A 16207-nucleotide genomic window follows, 5' to 3' on the forward strand; every position below is an offset into this window, starting at 1 on the left:
CGGAAAATTCCATCGCACCTGCGCGCCTGCCCCGCATCCGCACCCTTCCTCTCATTTCTGCGCAGCATGAGCCGTATCTGCGGCGTTGCACCTACGGCCAATTTCTCACAGGTGCGATTACACCAAAAGACAAAAAATTTTCCAGATTTCTTCTAAGTTCGAATTTGGTCCGTTAACCATACGAAACTCACCCGAGACCCTCGGGACCTTAACCAAATACACCAACATGTCCTAAAACATTAAACGAACTCAAATTGCCCAAATAACACCTAAAACTACGAATCGGACACCAAATCTAAGGAAATTATTCAAGAAAACTTTTAAAACTTATATTTTCACAACCGGACGTCTGAATCACGTCAAATCAACTCCGTTTCTAACCAAATTCGGCAAACAAGTCATAAATATTATAGTGGACTTATACCGGGCTCCAGAACAAAAATACGGACCCGGTGTCAATAAATCCAACATTAGTAAATTCTTAAAAATCCTTAAGCTTTCAAACTTTTAATTTTTCCTTCCAAATTCCATATCTCGGGTTAGGGATCTCAGAATTTGATTCCGGGCATACGCCCAAGTCCCAAATCACGATACGGACCTATCGGAACTGTCAAAACACTAATCTGAGTCCGTTTGATCAAACCGTTGATGAAATTCAACTCAATTGAGTTTTAAAGCTCTAATTCACATTTTAATCCATTTTTCACATAAATACTTTTCGGAAAATTATACGGACTGTGCACGCAAGTCGAGGAATGATAAATAGTGCTTTTTGAGGTCTTAGAACACATAATTAATTATTAAATTTAAAGATGACATTTTGGATCATCACATTTTCCACCTCTAAAACAAACGTTCGTCCTCGAACGGAGTTAGAAAAAAGTACTTGAGCTTGTGAATAAGTGTGGATAACAGTTGCGCATATCATGCTCGGTCTCCCAAGTCACCTCTTCGATCGGATGACCCCTCCACTGAACCTTCACGGATGCAATGTTCTTTGACCTCAGCTTTCAAACCTGCCTATCCAAAATAGCCACTGGTTCCTCAACATAAGATAGATCCTTGTCCAACTAAACCGAACTGAAGTCTAACACATGAGACGGATCGTCGTGATATTCTCGAAGCATGGAAACATGGAATACCGGATGAAGCGCAGAGAGACTAGGTGCTAGTGCAAGTCTGTAAGCCACCTCTCCAACTCTCTCAAGAGTCTCAAAAGGCCCAATATACCTAGGGCTCAACTTTCCCTTCTTCCCGAACCTCATCACACCATTCATAGGCGAAACGCGAAGCAATACCCATTCACCAACCATGAATGCAACATCACAAACCTTCCGATCTGCATAACTCTTCTGTCTAGATTGGGCTGTACGAAGTTGATCCTGAATCAACTTAACCTTTTCCAAGGCATCCTGAACTAAGTCTGTAACCAATAGCCTAGTCTCGCCCGGATCGAACCAACCCACTGGAGACCGGCACTGCCTACCATACAAGGCCTCGTACGGAGCCATCTTAATGCTCGACTGGTAGCTGTTATTGTAAGAAAACTACGCAAGTGGTAAGAACTGATCCCAAGCACCCCCAAAATCCATCACACACGCACGAAGCATATCCTCCAATATCTGAATAGTGTGTTCAGACTGCCCGTCCGTCTGAGGGTGAAATGATGTACTCAACTCCACACGAGTACCCAACTCTCGCTGTACAGCCCTCAGAAACCGTGAGGTAAACTGTGTACCCCGGTCAGAGATGATAGATACCAGTACACCATGAAGTTTGACAATCTCGCGAATGTATACTTGAGCCAGCTACTCTGAAGAGTAAGTAGTAATCACAGGAATGAAATGAGCTGACTTGGTCAATCTATCCACAATTACCCAAACTGCATTGAACTTCCTCTGAGTCCATGGGAGCCCAACAACGAAATTCATAGTGATCCGCTCCAATTTCCATTCTGGAATTTCTAACTTCTGAAGCAATCCACACGGTCGTTGATGCTCATACTTCACCTTCTAAAAATTTAGGCACCGAGTTACATATGCCACTATGTCTTTATTCATCCTCCTCCATTAGTAATGTTGCCTCAAGTCCTGATACATCTTCGCAACACCCGGATGAATGGAGTACCGCGAACTGTGAGCCTCCTGGAGAATCAACTCACGCAAACCATCTACATTAGGCACACATAGCCTGCTCAGCATCCGTAATACATCGTCATCTCCAATAGTGACTTCCTTGGCATCACCTTGCTGAACTGTATCCTTAAGGACAAGCAAATGGGGGTCATCATACTAACTTTCCCTAATACGATCATAAAGAGAAGACTGAGAAACCACACAATCCAAAACTCGGCTCGGCTTAGAAATATCCAGTCTAACAAAATGGTTGGCCAAGACCTGAACATCCAAGGCTAAAGGCCTCTCTGCTATTGGTAAATATGCTAAGCTGCCCAAACTCTCTGCCTTATGACTCAAGGCATCGGCCACTACATTGGCCTTCCGAGGATGATAGAGAAAGGTGATATCATAATCCTTAAGCAACTCCAACCATCTCCGTTGCTGCAAATTAAGATCTTTTTGTTTAAATAGATGTTATAGACTCTGGTGATCGATGTAGACCTCACAAATAATGCCGCCAAATCTTCAAGGCATGAACAATAGCTGCTAACTCAAGGCCGTGCACAGGATAATTCTTCTCATGCACCTTTAATTGTCTGGACGTGTAGGCAATCACCTTATCGTCTTGCATCAACACTGCATCGAGACCAATAAGCGACGCGTCACAATACACAGTATAAGACCTTGAACCTGTAGGTAATACCAATACTGGGGCTGTGGTCAAAGTTGTCTTGAGCCTTTGGAAGCTCTCCTCACATTCCTCGGTCTACCTGAACGGAGCACCCTTCTGGGTCAATTTGGTCATAGATGCAGCAATAGAAGAGAAACCCTTTACAAATCGACAATAATACCCTACCAAACCAAGGAAATTCCGGATTTACGTAACCGAGGACGGTCTGGACCAACTCTGCACTGTTTCAATCTTCTTCGGATCTACCTTGATTCCCTCGTACAAAACTATATGACCCAAAATATCCCACTAAATAAAGTCAAAATTCACACTTTGAAAATTTTGCATATAACTTCTTTTCTCTCAAAATCTGAAGCACGATCCTCAGGTGTTGTTCATGATCTTCCTGACTCCGGGAATACACTAGAATGTCGTCAATAAACACAATGATGAAAGAATCAATATAAGGTTGAAATACACTATTCATTAAGTGCATAAATGTTGTTGGGGCATTGGTCAGCCCAAAAGACATCACAAGGAACTCGTAATGACCGTACCGAGCCCTGAAAGCAGTCTTCGGAATATCTGGATCCTGAATCTTCAACTGATCATAGCTTGAATGCAATTTCTTAAAGAACACCCTGACACCCTGAAGATGATCAAATAGGTCATCAATACGTGGTAATGGATACATGTTCTTCACTGTAACTTTGTTCAACTGGCGGTAATCAATACACATCTGCATAGAACCATCATTCTTCTTCATAAAATAAATAGGAGCACCCCAAGGAGATACACAGGTTCGAACAAAACCCTTATCAAGCAACTCATGTAACTGTTCTTTTAATTCTTTCAACTCCGCTGGGGACATACGATATGGTGGAATAGAAATGGGCTGAGTGCCCGGTAATAAATTAATGCCAAAGTCAATATCCCTATCGGGTGGCATACCCGGAAGATCTGCTGGAAATACATCAGGAAAATCTCTTACTACAGGAACTGACTCCACAGTAGGAGTATCAATACTAACATCTCTCACAAAGGCCAGATACGCATCACACCAATTCTCAACAATTCGTTGAGCTTTACGAAATGAAACAACCCTACTAGGAACATCATCTGAGGTACCTCTCCACTCTAGCCGTGATAGACCTGGCATAGCCAACGTCACCGTCTTGGCGTAACATTCAAGAATTGCATAATAGGGCGACAACCAGTCCATGCCCAAAATAATATCGAAATCCACCATACTGAGCAATAATAAATTATCTCTGGTCTCAAAACCACTGATAACAATTAAACACGACCGATGCACACTGTCCATAATAATAGATTCACCCACGGGTGTAGATACATAAACAGAAGAACTCAAGGAATCACATGATACGGCCAAATACGTGGAAAAATAAGATGACACATAAGAATAAATGGAGCTTGGATCAAATAAGACTGATGCATCCCTATGACAGACCAGAATAATACCCGTGATAATCGAATCGGATGCAACGGCCTCTATCCTAGCAGGAAGGGCATAATATCTGGCCTGGCCTCCCCCTCTAGGGTGACCTCTACCTGTCCGACCTCCACCTCTAGCTGGTTGTGCCGGTGGAGTGGCAACTGGTGTAGTAATCATGGCCTGAGAAGCCTAAGGACCTTGTGGAAGAGGTGGGGCCTGAGAAATCAGTGGAGGTGCACCCCTCCTAAATCTGGGGAAATCCCTCATAATATGACGAGTGTCACCACACTCAAAACAAACCCTCAGAGGACGTGGGTCTTAGGACTGGCTCGGGCCTGATCGACTAGACTGCCCGCTAAAAGCACCCCATACCGGAGGTACAGAAGACACTGGCGGTGCATAATATGGAACCTGAGGTCTGGGAGTAGCCGGACTACCACTGGAAGCTGGAAGTGCTGAATGAATGGGACGACTCACATAAGCTCTACCATGACGGGCAACAACTGGGGCACGAGAATTATTATATGTGCCAGAATCTTGGGGTCTCTTTGCTTCACTCTCTTCAATCTCCCGAGTTCAAATACCTTCCAATCTCCTATCAATTGACACCACCTGTTGGTATGTGATGTCCATCTCTAGCTCTCGGTCCATACTGTTTCTAATATTAGGGTGAAGACCCTTAATAATCCTGCGAACCCGCTCTCGAACAGTAGCAACTAAGGCTGGTGCATGCCTCGCCAAATCACTGAATCAGACTGCATACTGTGACATATTCATAGAACCCTGGCGCAGCTGCTCAAAATCTACACGCCATGCATCTCTAAGACTCTGAGGAACATACTCCCTTAAGAACATATCTGAAAATTGAGTCCAAGTGAGTGAAGATGCCTCAGCGGGACTATCCAACTCATATGCCCGCCACCTTTGGTAGGTTGCTCCTCTAAACTAGAATGTCGTGAAAGGAACCCCTCTGGAATCCACAATACCCATAGTATGAAGGATATGGTGACATTTCTCTAGAAAACCTTGAGCATCCTCTGAAGCTAAACCGCTGAAAGTAGGAGAATGGTACTTCTTGTACCGTTCGAGCCTGAGCTTCTCCCCCTATGAGGCTGTTGTCCTAATCTCAGGCCGAACTGGAATAACAGGTTGCACTGGTATAACCTCTAGGGCATGATCAACTTGGGCCCGTGGCTCTAGAGTACGGGCGGCGGGAGTCTGTGATCCTCCCCCGTCCTGAGATGTGGCAGGAGCAAGTAGAATTAACCCTGCCTGAGCTAGAGTGCTAAACATGCTCAAAACCTGGGCAAGAATCTCCTAAAGTGCGGGAGTAGTTACAGGCGTCTCAGGTGCCTGCTCTCCAACTGGAGCTACTGGTGGCTCTTGTACAACAGCTCCTGCAGGTGCTCTGGCTGCACCACGTGGTCTTCCCCGGCCTCTGGCTCGGCCTCTGCCCCGACCCCGGCCTCTTGCGGCTCCAACAGGGGGTGCGGCTGTCTGATCATCAGATCCAGTTGTGCGTGTCCTCACCATCTGTGAGAGAATAGAAAGGAAATGGTTTAGAACTTTGAAATCAACAAATACGCACGGAGGAAACCACAACGGTACCCAGTAAGTTTCAAGCCTAACCTCGGTAGAGTAGTGACGAGGTCAGGTCAGGCCCTACTGGAAAATAATAATTGGCATGGTAAAATGTTTAACAATATAATAAAATAAAATGACAATGGAAATGAATCAAGTAGCATGTTATCATTTAATTACACAAAATAATGGCAAATAATATCTCGTGGAAACAAAACAAAATTTCCTTTCAACTTCAAGAAAAATCACAACAAATAATCAATGGTAACTGCGGCCATAAATCAATATCAACAAGGGCACTCCCGAGGTACCGTCTCGCAGTCCCAAATCATAAATAAATTCAAAACATCTCATTTCCTTATCTCACCGCGGGTGCCTTCACAATTTATTTTAAAGAAAATATTTTTTCTGAAATAGCATCCCGCGTTTTAGCCATCCTTATCACAACGCATGACTTCTAGTAGTTCCCCTTACTAGCCACGCGTATCAAGCACCCTTATCTCACCGCATGCGTTTCAACACCCAGACGTTATACCACCGCATGCGTATCAATATCACAATATATCATAATTTTTACCTCAAGTGCCCAAATATATTAATTTGCCAAAATAAATCAACATAATATTTTTCCACAATAAAGAGCTCACGGCTCATGCCAAAATAATTTAACAATAGTATTTTTCCACAATAAAGAGCTCACGGCTCCATCACAATGTGTACGGAAATCTTACAAAAATATTCCGAAATAAATAATTCAGCAAAATAATATTTAATTTAAAGAAAATCAACCTTCAAATAATGCACAAAAAAAAGAAACCAAGTTCCAACTAAACAGGTAATACAATTAGCAGGAAAAGGTCAAGCAAATTTAAAGTATATAACTCAGATAAATGATGAAGAATATAACAAGATAAAATAATTTAATTAATGCGCAACAGTGCTCTGCACAATTTAAAAAACATGATCTTTCACATTTAGCCCATGTACACACTCGTCACCTCGTGTACACGACTTTCAACACATTACAATTATCACATCAGTACCAATCCTAGGGGATATTTCCCCCACACAAGGTTAGACAAGTCACTTACCTCGACTTGCTTCAATTTAACCAAGTAGTACGCCTTTTCCTCGATTTTCCGATTCTGGTCGACTCGTATCTAGTCATAATTAATTCGATACAGTCAACAAAAATTATAGAATCAATTCCATAAGAAAATACTACATTTTTCAATAAAATCCGAAATTAACTCAAAAATGGAATGTTGGGCCCATGTCGCGGAATCCGGCGAAAGTTACGAAATATGAACGCCCATTCAACTACGAGTCCAACCATACCAGTTTTACTAAAATCTGACATCAACTTGACCTCTAAATCTCAAATTCTCATTTTGAAATCCCTAGGCCAAAATTCTCTAATTTCACCTCCAAAACATGTAATCTATTCGAAATATTCAATGATAATCCAATATAATTGACTAATAATGATCACATGTGACTTACCTTAAGATTTCCCGTGATTTCTCGCTCAAAAATCGCCTCACCCGCTTTTGGAAATGTCAAAAATGACAAAATTTCTCAGACCCTTCTGTTTTGTATACTGCCCAGTGCTTTCGCACCTGCGGACGAAATTCTCACACCTGCGATCCCGCATCTGCGGTGAAATACTGCATCTGCAGAAATTACTCAGCCCAGCTGCCTTCGCTTTTGCGAGTTTTGGACCACATCTGCGCTTCGCAGGTGCGGAAATTTCCATCGCACCTGCGCGCCTGCCCCCCACCTGCGCCCTTCCTCTCGCTTCTGCGCAAGCGCTTCTATGCAGCATAAGCCGCATCTGTGGCATCGCACCTACGGCCAATTTCTCGCAGGTGCGATTACACCAGAAGATAGAAATTTTCCCAGATTTCTTCTAAGTCCGAATTTGGTCCGTTAACCATTCGAAACTCACCCGAGACCCTCGGGACCTTAACCAAATATACCAATATGTCCTAAAATATTAAACAAACTTGCTCGTGCGATCAAATTGTTCAAATAACACCTAAAACTATGAATCGGATACCAAATCAAAGGAAATTTTCAAGAAAACTTTAAAACTTATATTTTCACAACCGGACATCTGAATCACGTCAAATCAACTCCGTTTCTCACCAAATTCGGCAGACAAGTCATATATATTACAATGGACCTATACCAGCCTTCGAAACTAAAATACGTACTCGGTGTCAATAAATCTAACATTAGTAAATTCTTAAAAATCCTTAAGCGTTCAAACTTTTAATATTTCCTCAAAATTCTATATCTCGGGCTAGGGACCTCAGAATTTGATTCCGGGCATACACCCAAGTCCCAAATCATGATACAGACCTATCAGAACTGTCAAAATACCGATCCGAGTCTGTTTTCTCACAATGTTGACCAAAGTCAACTCAATTGAGTTTTAAAGCTCTAATTCACATTTTAATCTATTTTTCAAATAAAAACTTTTCGAAAAATTATACGGACTGAGCACGCAAGTCGAGGAATGATAAATAGTGCTTTTCAAGATCATAGAACACATAATTAATATTAAATTTAAAGATGACATTTTGGGTCATCACAATCATGATTTTTAGCGAAGTTTGATGTGATTTGAGGCCTCGACTAAGTTCGTATGATAGTTTAAGGCTTATTGGTATATTTGGTTGGGGTCCCGGGGGTCTCGGGTGTGTTTCAGGTGTGTTTCAGATCATTTTAGGCAACTTTGGATGCTGATTTTCTAATGCCTGATGTTGTTCTTCGCGTTCGCGAGGAGCCTCTCGCGTTTGCGAAGAAGGATTTGGCTTCTGGGATTTTGTTTTTTGCGTTCGCGAAGAAGGAAATCTCTATTGCACTCATCTGAATTTGGAGGCTCATATCTCGCAATGTATAAATAATTTGGAGATGATCCAAAAATGAAAGTTATATCTCTTTGTATCTAGTTTTCATAAAGGTAAACCATATGTCATTTAAAGTTGTGTACGAAAAGTTATGATAGATACACTGCAGGCTATCTGGGTAAAGTTTAGAAATCTCTATTGCACAGTGCCAACTTTGGAAACTTATATCTCGCAATCTATAAGGAATTAGGAGATGATCAACAAATTAAAGTTATAGATCTTGGAGTCTAGTTTTCAGAAAGTCAAACCATTCATCATTTGGAGTTTTGTACAAAAGGTTATGACCATTATACTATAGGCTATCTAAGAAGAGTTTGAAAATGGTTGTTGAAGAATTTGGTAATCGCGAACGCGAGGCTGGGGTCGCGAACGCGAAGAACAAACCCCTAGGCAGCAGAATAAAGTCCAAATTCATCTCATTCTTCTATTTTTGGACCAAGGAAGATCGAGTGAGGTGATTTTTCGAGAGCTTTTCAAGGAAAACATTAGGGGTAAGAATTTCTAACTTGATTTTTGGTTAAATTACATGAATCTATTGTTGTTTTTATCACTAAATTAGTGAATTGGGTTGAAAATGGTAAAAATCTTTGAGACTTTAATTTAATATTTTTAAGGGCGATCCGTTATTGGAATTTGATAATTTTGGTATGGTTGAACTAGTATCGGAATGGGTGTTTGAATTTCATAAAATTTCTATCTGGTTCCGAGGGGCGGGCCCCGCGTTGACTTTTTAGAATAAAATTTTAAGTTGGTATTTTATTATCCGGAATTGTTTTCGATGAATTTTAATGAATTCATACAATTAATTTGGATAGATTTGAGCTGTCCGGAGGTCAATTCAAGCAAGAAGGCTATTTTGGAATATCGGTCTAACTTCAAAAAGGTAAGTATCTTGCCTAACCTTGAGTGGGGGAAATTTTCTTAGGCATTGAGTCTTATGTGAAAACTCTGTGATTGAAAACCATGTACGCGAGGTGACAAGTACGTACTTAGTTTATATGTGCAAATTATATCGGTTTAAATTCGGAGACATCGTTATGTATTAAATTGAAAAATTGTTGGAACATAGTAAATTCTTTATTGTCATGCCTCATTCCTTATTTGTCGAGTTTGTATTTTATATGATAATTTGGGGTGATTGCCACTTGGATTATTATGTGAATTCTGTGTGTTTTTTGATTTGATATTTCTTGGAATTAATTTTATTATGGATTTTTCATCTTCAAATAATTAATTAAATAAGCTTAAAAGAGGCGTTAACATATTTATCAAAAATTTGGATTAAAGAAGGTGTTGTCTTATGCTGAGTTACTTTTCCATCTATGTTGTGGTTTTTGAGGTTTTATAGCCTTGGGCTATTTGCTTTGAAATTAATTGATTTTTGTTGTATCTTTGGAGTTGGTTGTGGCCGGTGGGCAAATTGTGATGAATTGTTGTATTGTGTTGTTGTTTAAACACTCTCCTTGATGTTATTTATGCTTCCTGCCTTGCTTGTTAATGATATACATATGCTTGGTAAGGAAGAGTATAAAGCACGAAGGATGATGTCGTGCCATTTCATATACATTATCATGTGAGTGAGAGTGTATAGCACGAAGGGTGATGCCGTGCCATTTGAGAGTGTAGAGCACGAAGGGTGATGCCGTGCCATTTGTGAGTGCAAAGCACGAAGGGTGATGCCATTCCATTCTTAATATGCATGAAGGATAATGCCGTGCCATTTCATTTATATTATCATGTGAAGATGAGAGTAAAAGCACGAAGGGTGATGCCGTGTGTAACGACCCGACCGGTCGTTTTGAGCCCTAGCGAGTCGTTCGACGATTTGAGGCCCTAAACAGCTTCACTTCAAGTATTATGACTTGTACGCATGGTCAGAATTTAATTTTGGGAAGTTCGGAGTTGATTTGGAAAGAAAATTCTCATTTCGAAAGCTTTAAGTTGGAGGAATTAACTAAGGTTGGATTTTTGAGTAAACGACCTCGGAATCGGGATTTGAAAGTTCCAGCAGGTTCGTATGTTAATAAGTGTATGAGTCATATTATAAGTGATGTGGGCTCTAAAGAGAGCCCTAAGTCTAACTCAAGTTGGAAATTACATGATAGACTAAAGGTCGAAATGAGTGCACACAAAACCTAACTTTAGCGGGTATGCCTATATATATATATATATATATATATATATATATATATATATATATATATATATATATATATATATATATATATATATATATATATATATATATAAGGAGTTATATGGTGGACAACCTATCAAATAAAATTTATTCAAGTCTAGTTTCTAACGCTTTAAACCGTTTGTCATTTGGATATTTCTACAAGGAGTTATGGACGTTTTAGTAAAAGGTGTCCAGTAGGGGAAAACTTGTAATACGAGGTACAACCTGCACAGCGCAAGGTACAACTCGCTGAAGCACATGTGCCTATATAAGTCAGTCACGGGCAGCAGCCATTTTGGGGGATTTTCTTGAGCTAGGGATTGGTTCTTTCATGGTGGATTCGACCTTGGGGACTACTTAAGAATACAAGGTAAGTTTTTTGGATATTTTAAGTTAATAACATCCTATTAACACTAGTATTAACATCCTTCAATCTTTGAAATACCTAGAAATCTTTCAAGTTGTTCAAGAACACCAAATTTTCCAAACATTGGAAATTTAAGGAAAAGTTTCAAGAAGGTAATACTAAGGCTTCAAGCTCATTTCTTATGAGTCGGTGAGAGTAATTCTAATATTTGTTTCAAATTGTTATGGTTGGATAATTAATTTCATAAACCCTAGTTCATGGCATGAATAGTGTTCTTGAGAAAATGAGGGAAAGATAAATAGTATTCTTACAAATGAAATTAAAGGATGCAATGAACCTATGGAATCATTTTCTAGCTTAGTTGGAAGTGTTCAACTAAGTAATCACCAAATTGAAAGTTTTGGAAATGTTGGTTAAGGAAGACGATGAATAGTAATTTGGCGGTGTTGGAGAATTTATGTAGTATCATTGATGACTTCAATGGGTATTAAATGATCAGAGTGGAGTTGAATGTGCTAGTAAGTGAACCTATTAGACTATTTGAGCTGGAGGCTTGTAGCCAACTTGTGAGCAATAAATGGATATTGATAAATATTTTTGAGTCATATTTTGATTGTAATTGGGATTGTAATTGTAGATATCAATTTGTTGGTGGCGTATGAGCATTTTACTCAATGTTACGATGTCCGAGGAGGATTTAAAAGCTTGTCAATGTTAATAAAGCGAAAGCGAGTTTTTGAGCGTTGGGCATCGGTCGAGTTGTTTGAAAGGCTTGGGAGCCGGCTATGGAACTTCGGAGTGACGTAAGTCTCTTGTCTAACCTTGTAAGAGGGAATTTACCCCTAGGTAATTTAAATTAATAATTGTTGCTAATTGTGGGGGCTACATACGTACGAGGTGTCGAGAGTCCGTGCGTAGCTACTAATATTGCTAAGTTCGGGTAGTTTAGGACACAAATCATGAATTACTTGTGATAATTGCATCTTTCAATTAATTGAAATATTGGAATTTTTGTTGTAAATTTTAGAGGAAATAATAAGAGACTGAAATTTCACATACTTAAATGTTTTCTCAAATTATTTAACCGTTGCTATAAACTGTACATCCTGGTGTGTAAATCTTAATAAATATAAATATATTCTCATTCCGGATGTACATAAAAAAAATGTCCTCCTTTCTTGTGGAGCGGGCCGAACGCCTCGGTAGTATAGATGCATCTATGGATCGCGCCGCACATCCCTCGACAGTGTACACGACACTCTAGTCGGGCCGAATGACCTTGACAGACATCGTGCCTAATAATAATAATTACAGGATACTTTGCTATTTATTGCAACTTGTGAAATTAATTAATAAATTTGAAATGGTCGCATTTGAAGGAATTTAATTATTTCTGTTGGTTAAAAAAATTATTGTTAATCCTATAAATCATGTTGATTTAATATTTGTATTTTTAATATTATTGTCCCTTAGTGAGTGTCAAAGTCGACCTCTCATCACTACTTCTTCGAGATTAGGGTTGATACTTACTGGGTACACGTTATTTACGTACTCATGCTACACTTGCTGCACATTTTTGTGCAGGTACGTATATGTCTAGAGGCCTTGTGGGCGCAGAGGTGTGGTTAATGGGGAGACTTAGGTGAGCTGCATTCTATATTACGATCCGCAGCCAGTAGAGTCTCATTCAGAGTTATTTATATTTTTCCTGTCTAAATTGTATTCCAAACAGTTGCTGTATTTTATTTTATTTTCCTAGTAAATGCTCATGCACTTGTGACACCGGGTTTTGGGAGGATTATGGGTTGTTCTGTATTGAATTTGTTAAAAGTATTATTATTTACTCTGTAAATCCTAATTCTTTATTATGTATATTAAAGGAAAATATGATTTCAAAAGTAATAAAAATGAGAACCATATTTAGTATTTATTGTTGTCTTGCCTGACAGCGGTGTCCGGCGCCATCACGACCTTAATGGATTTTGGGTCGTGACACATGGTATCAGAGCACTAGGTTCACTTAGGTCTCACGAGTCATGAGCAAGTCTAGTAGAGTCTTGCGGATCGGTACGGAGACGTCTGTACCTATCTTCGAGAGGCTACATGACTGTTAGGAGCACTTCCCTTCTTGATTCCTCATCGTGTGATTTAATTCCTTTGAGCTTATGGCTTTGTTTCTTTCCTATTCAATCTTGTGCGACATGAAACGTTTGTTATAAATAGGGAATTGAGGAACTGAATTGGTACTACAGATGTGGTACAGGATGTTTCTCCATACGTAATTGATTGGGCTATTGTCGTCGCCTTGCAGAACGATGTTTTGTCATTTCAGCTCATTAGCTATATTTCAGATGGTGTTGAGGCTATGCACAGGTTGCTACGATGTTTATGAGTTATTATCTCGCGGAATTCATGTAATGGCGGGGTGCTCGTTTATGTGTCGATGCAGTGAACGACTTGAAAGAAGGTTTTTCTCAGAACATGATGTAGAGGTTCGGCATTTAATCCCAGCAAAGGAAAGGTAACCGTACTATGAATGTTCAGGTTTAGGGTTGATGGAGTAATGAGGCTTGATATTTTTGAGCGTGGCAAAGTTCTCAATTGTGATGTGGTGTCATCGCCTTGTTAAATGTGTTAAGGTTCACCGGTGTTATGGTTTTCTTCAACTCGCCTTTACGGCGGGGTGTTAGGAGTTGGTGTCGGGGAAGCAGTTGTCAGAAATCATGGTGTGCAGTGGTTTATGATCGAATCGGTGTTCCTAGTGTTGATGGCTCGAGAAGGATGATCTTTAGAGAGGTCTAAATCTGGTAGAGATCTATTGGTTCAAGTGCTACAGAGACGGATTTTGAGTTAAGGCAACAACTGGGCAGCGGGGGATGAGGAAGGACATGTGGGAGGTGTCTTGTGGTGGTTAAGTTCCTAGAAGGCCAAGTGTGAGAAACAGAAGTCGAGTAGTTGCTTAAAGGAGAGTGTTTGACCAAAGTGGGAGGGTGGCAAAGTAGAATATGGGTTACGGGGTAGGATAACTACACGTCTTGAGGAAAGTTTGGAGTGAATTGGGATTCATGGTGGACAGTGACTAGGTCTACAGACTTAATTTGGAATGTTGGTTGTTATACTGGGAAGATTGGATGGGACAGAAATGAGTTTTCCTGATATGAAGTGGAATGCAACATGACTTCGGGTTGGGATATATCGTCGCACCTGTAGTTAATGTCAACGGGGAGTGAACAGACTTGTACAACTGGTGAACGAGCATGAGCTCAGGATGGTTTATTGGTTTCGTGGTAATAGTACTCGGTGCAGCATTGTTGGAGGATGTCGGCATGGAATTTCCACAGGTGGGATATCTCCCGTAAGCAGATTGGCGGTTGCGGGGTATTGATAGAGCTTCTACAAAGAATTTTACTGACTATCCAGTAAGAGGTCAAGTATGTGAATGTGGCAAGTGATTCAGAATGTTCATGAAAGGTTTAACATAAGGATTTCAAGGAATTTGGTGGGTTGATTATGCGAGATTGTGTCAATGGGGGATAAGGAGTCTTGGTGGGTTCCAGAGTTACATAATTGTAGCTTCAAGCTAAGTGGGAGAGCCCCACCGTCTACAATTGGATTGCATGGTTGTCTATTTGTGAGGTTTCTAGTTATCGATGTATTGGTGGGTCATTACAACTAAGGAAAGAAAACATCAGTGGTAATTTGAGCAAAGAATTTGGGGAGTGTGTGCCATATTTGGCCTTATAGATTCATGTTCAGGCTTTGGAAAGACTCGGAGTATGTGATTCGTGTTGATATGATGTACAAGGAAGGTGATTCGGCCGGGTGCTTCTTTGAGAGAGTGTTCAATTTCTAGCAGAGCTTGGAGTTCACTATTGTAATGACTCGGTCGGTCGTTTTGAGAATTTGAGCCCCGATCCCCTAATATTTGCTTTCCCCATATTTGTTTTTGCTTTTGGATTTGCCGGAGTGTTTGGTTATGGAATTTGGGGAGTTTTGGGACACTTAGTCCCTAGTTGTGAGTTTAAACCTTAGAGTTTGGACCGTAGTCAGAACTGTGTGAAGACGGATCCGGAATAGAATTCTGACAACTCTGTTAGCTCCGTTGAGTGATTTTGGGGTTAGAAGCGCGTCCGGAATGTGTTTTGGAGGTCTGTAGTAGATTTAGGCTTGAATTGGCGAGAGTTAGTTTTTCGGCGATTTCGGCTAATATTGGAAATTTTGATATCGAGCTCGGAATGGAATTCCGAAAGTGGCTGTAGGTTGGTAATGTCATTTATGACTTGTGTGTAAAATTTGAGGTCATTCGGACTACATTTGATCTGGTTCGGCGTCGTTTGTAGAATTTGGAAAATTTTAAATTCTTAGGCTTAAATCCGTGCTTAATTCATGATTTTGGTGTTGTTCGACGTGGTTTGAAGGCTCGACTAAGTTTGTATGGTATTTTAGGATTGGTTGGTATGTTTGTTTGAGGTGCCGGGGGCCTCGGGTGTGTTTTGGATGCCTAACGGAATGAACTTGGACTTAGAGGAAATTTTGGAGTTTCTGGTTCTGGTGTTTTCACACCTACGGTGGGGAGTCCACAGGTGCGGCCTCGCAGAAGCGAGGCTGGGATCACATGTGCACTTTTAGGCCAGGGAGTCAGTGGTTGCATATGCGACGAGTGAGCCACAGGAGCGGAGCCGCATCTGCGGAAGGGCAGTCGCAGATGCGGAGGTGTAAAGGACCCAAGGTTCCGCAGAAGCGGACGATTGAGCGCAGAAGCACATCTGCAGGTGCGGACTCATGTGCGCAGGTGCGGACCCAGCCCAAGTAAGTGGGCTTCGCACCGGCGATGGATTGTCCGCAGGTGCGTGACCGCAGGTATGGTCCTAGGTCTGCAGGTGCGAAAATCGCTGGGCAGAAAAGAGGATTTCGAGGGTTAG

Source organism: Nicotiana tomentosiformis, chromosome 4 (genome assembly GCF_000390325.3).
Source record: "Nicotiana tomentosiformis chromosome 4, ASM39032v3, whole genome shotgun sequence".
Taxonomy (NCBI): Eukaryota; Viridiplantae; Streptophyta; class Magnoliopsida; order Solanales; family Solanaceae; genus Nicotiana; species Nicotiana tomentosiformis.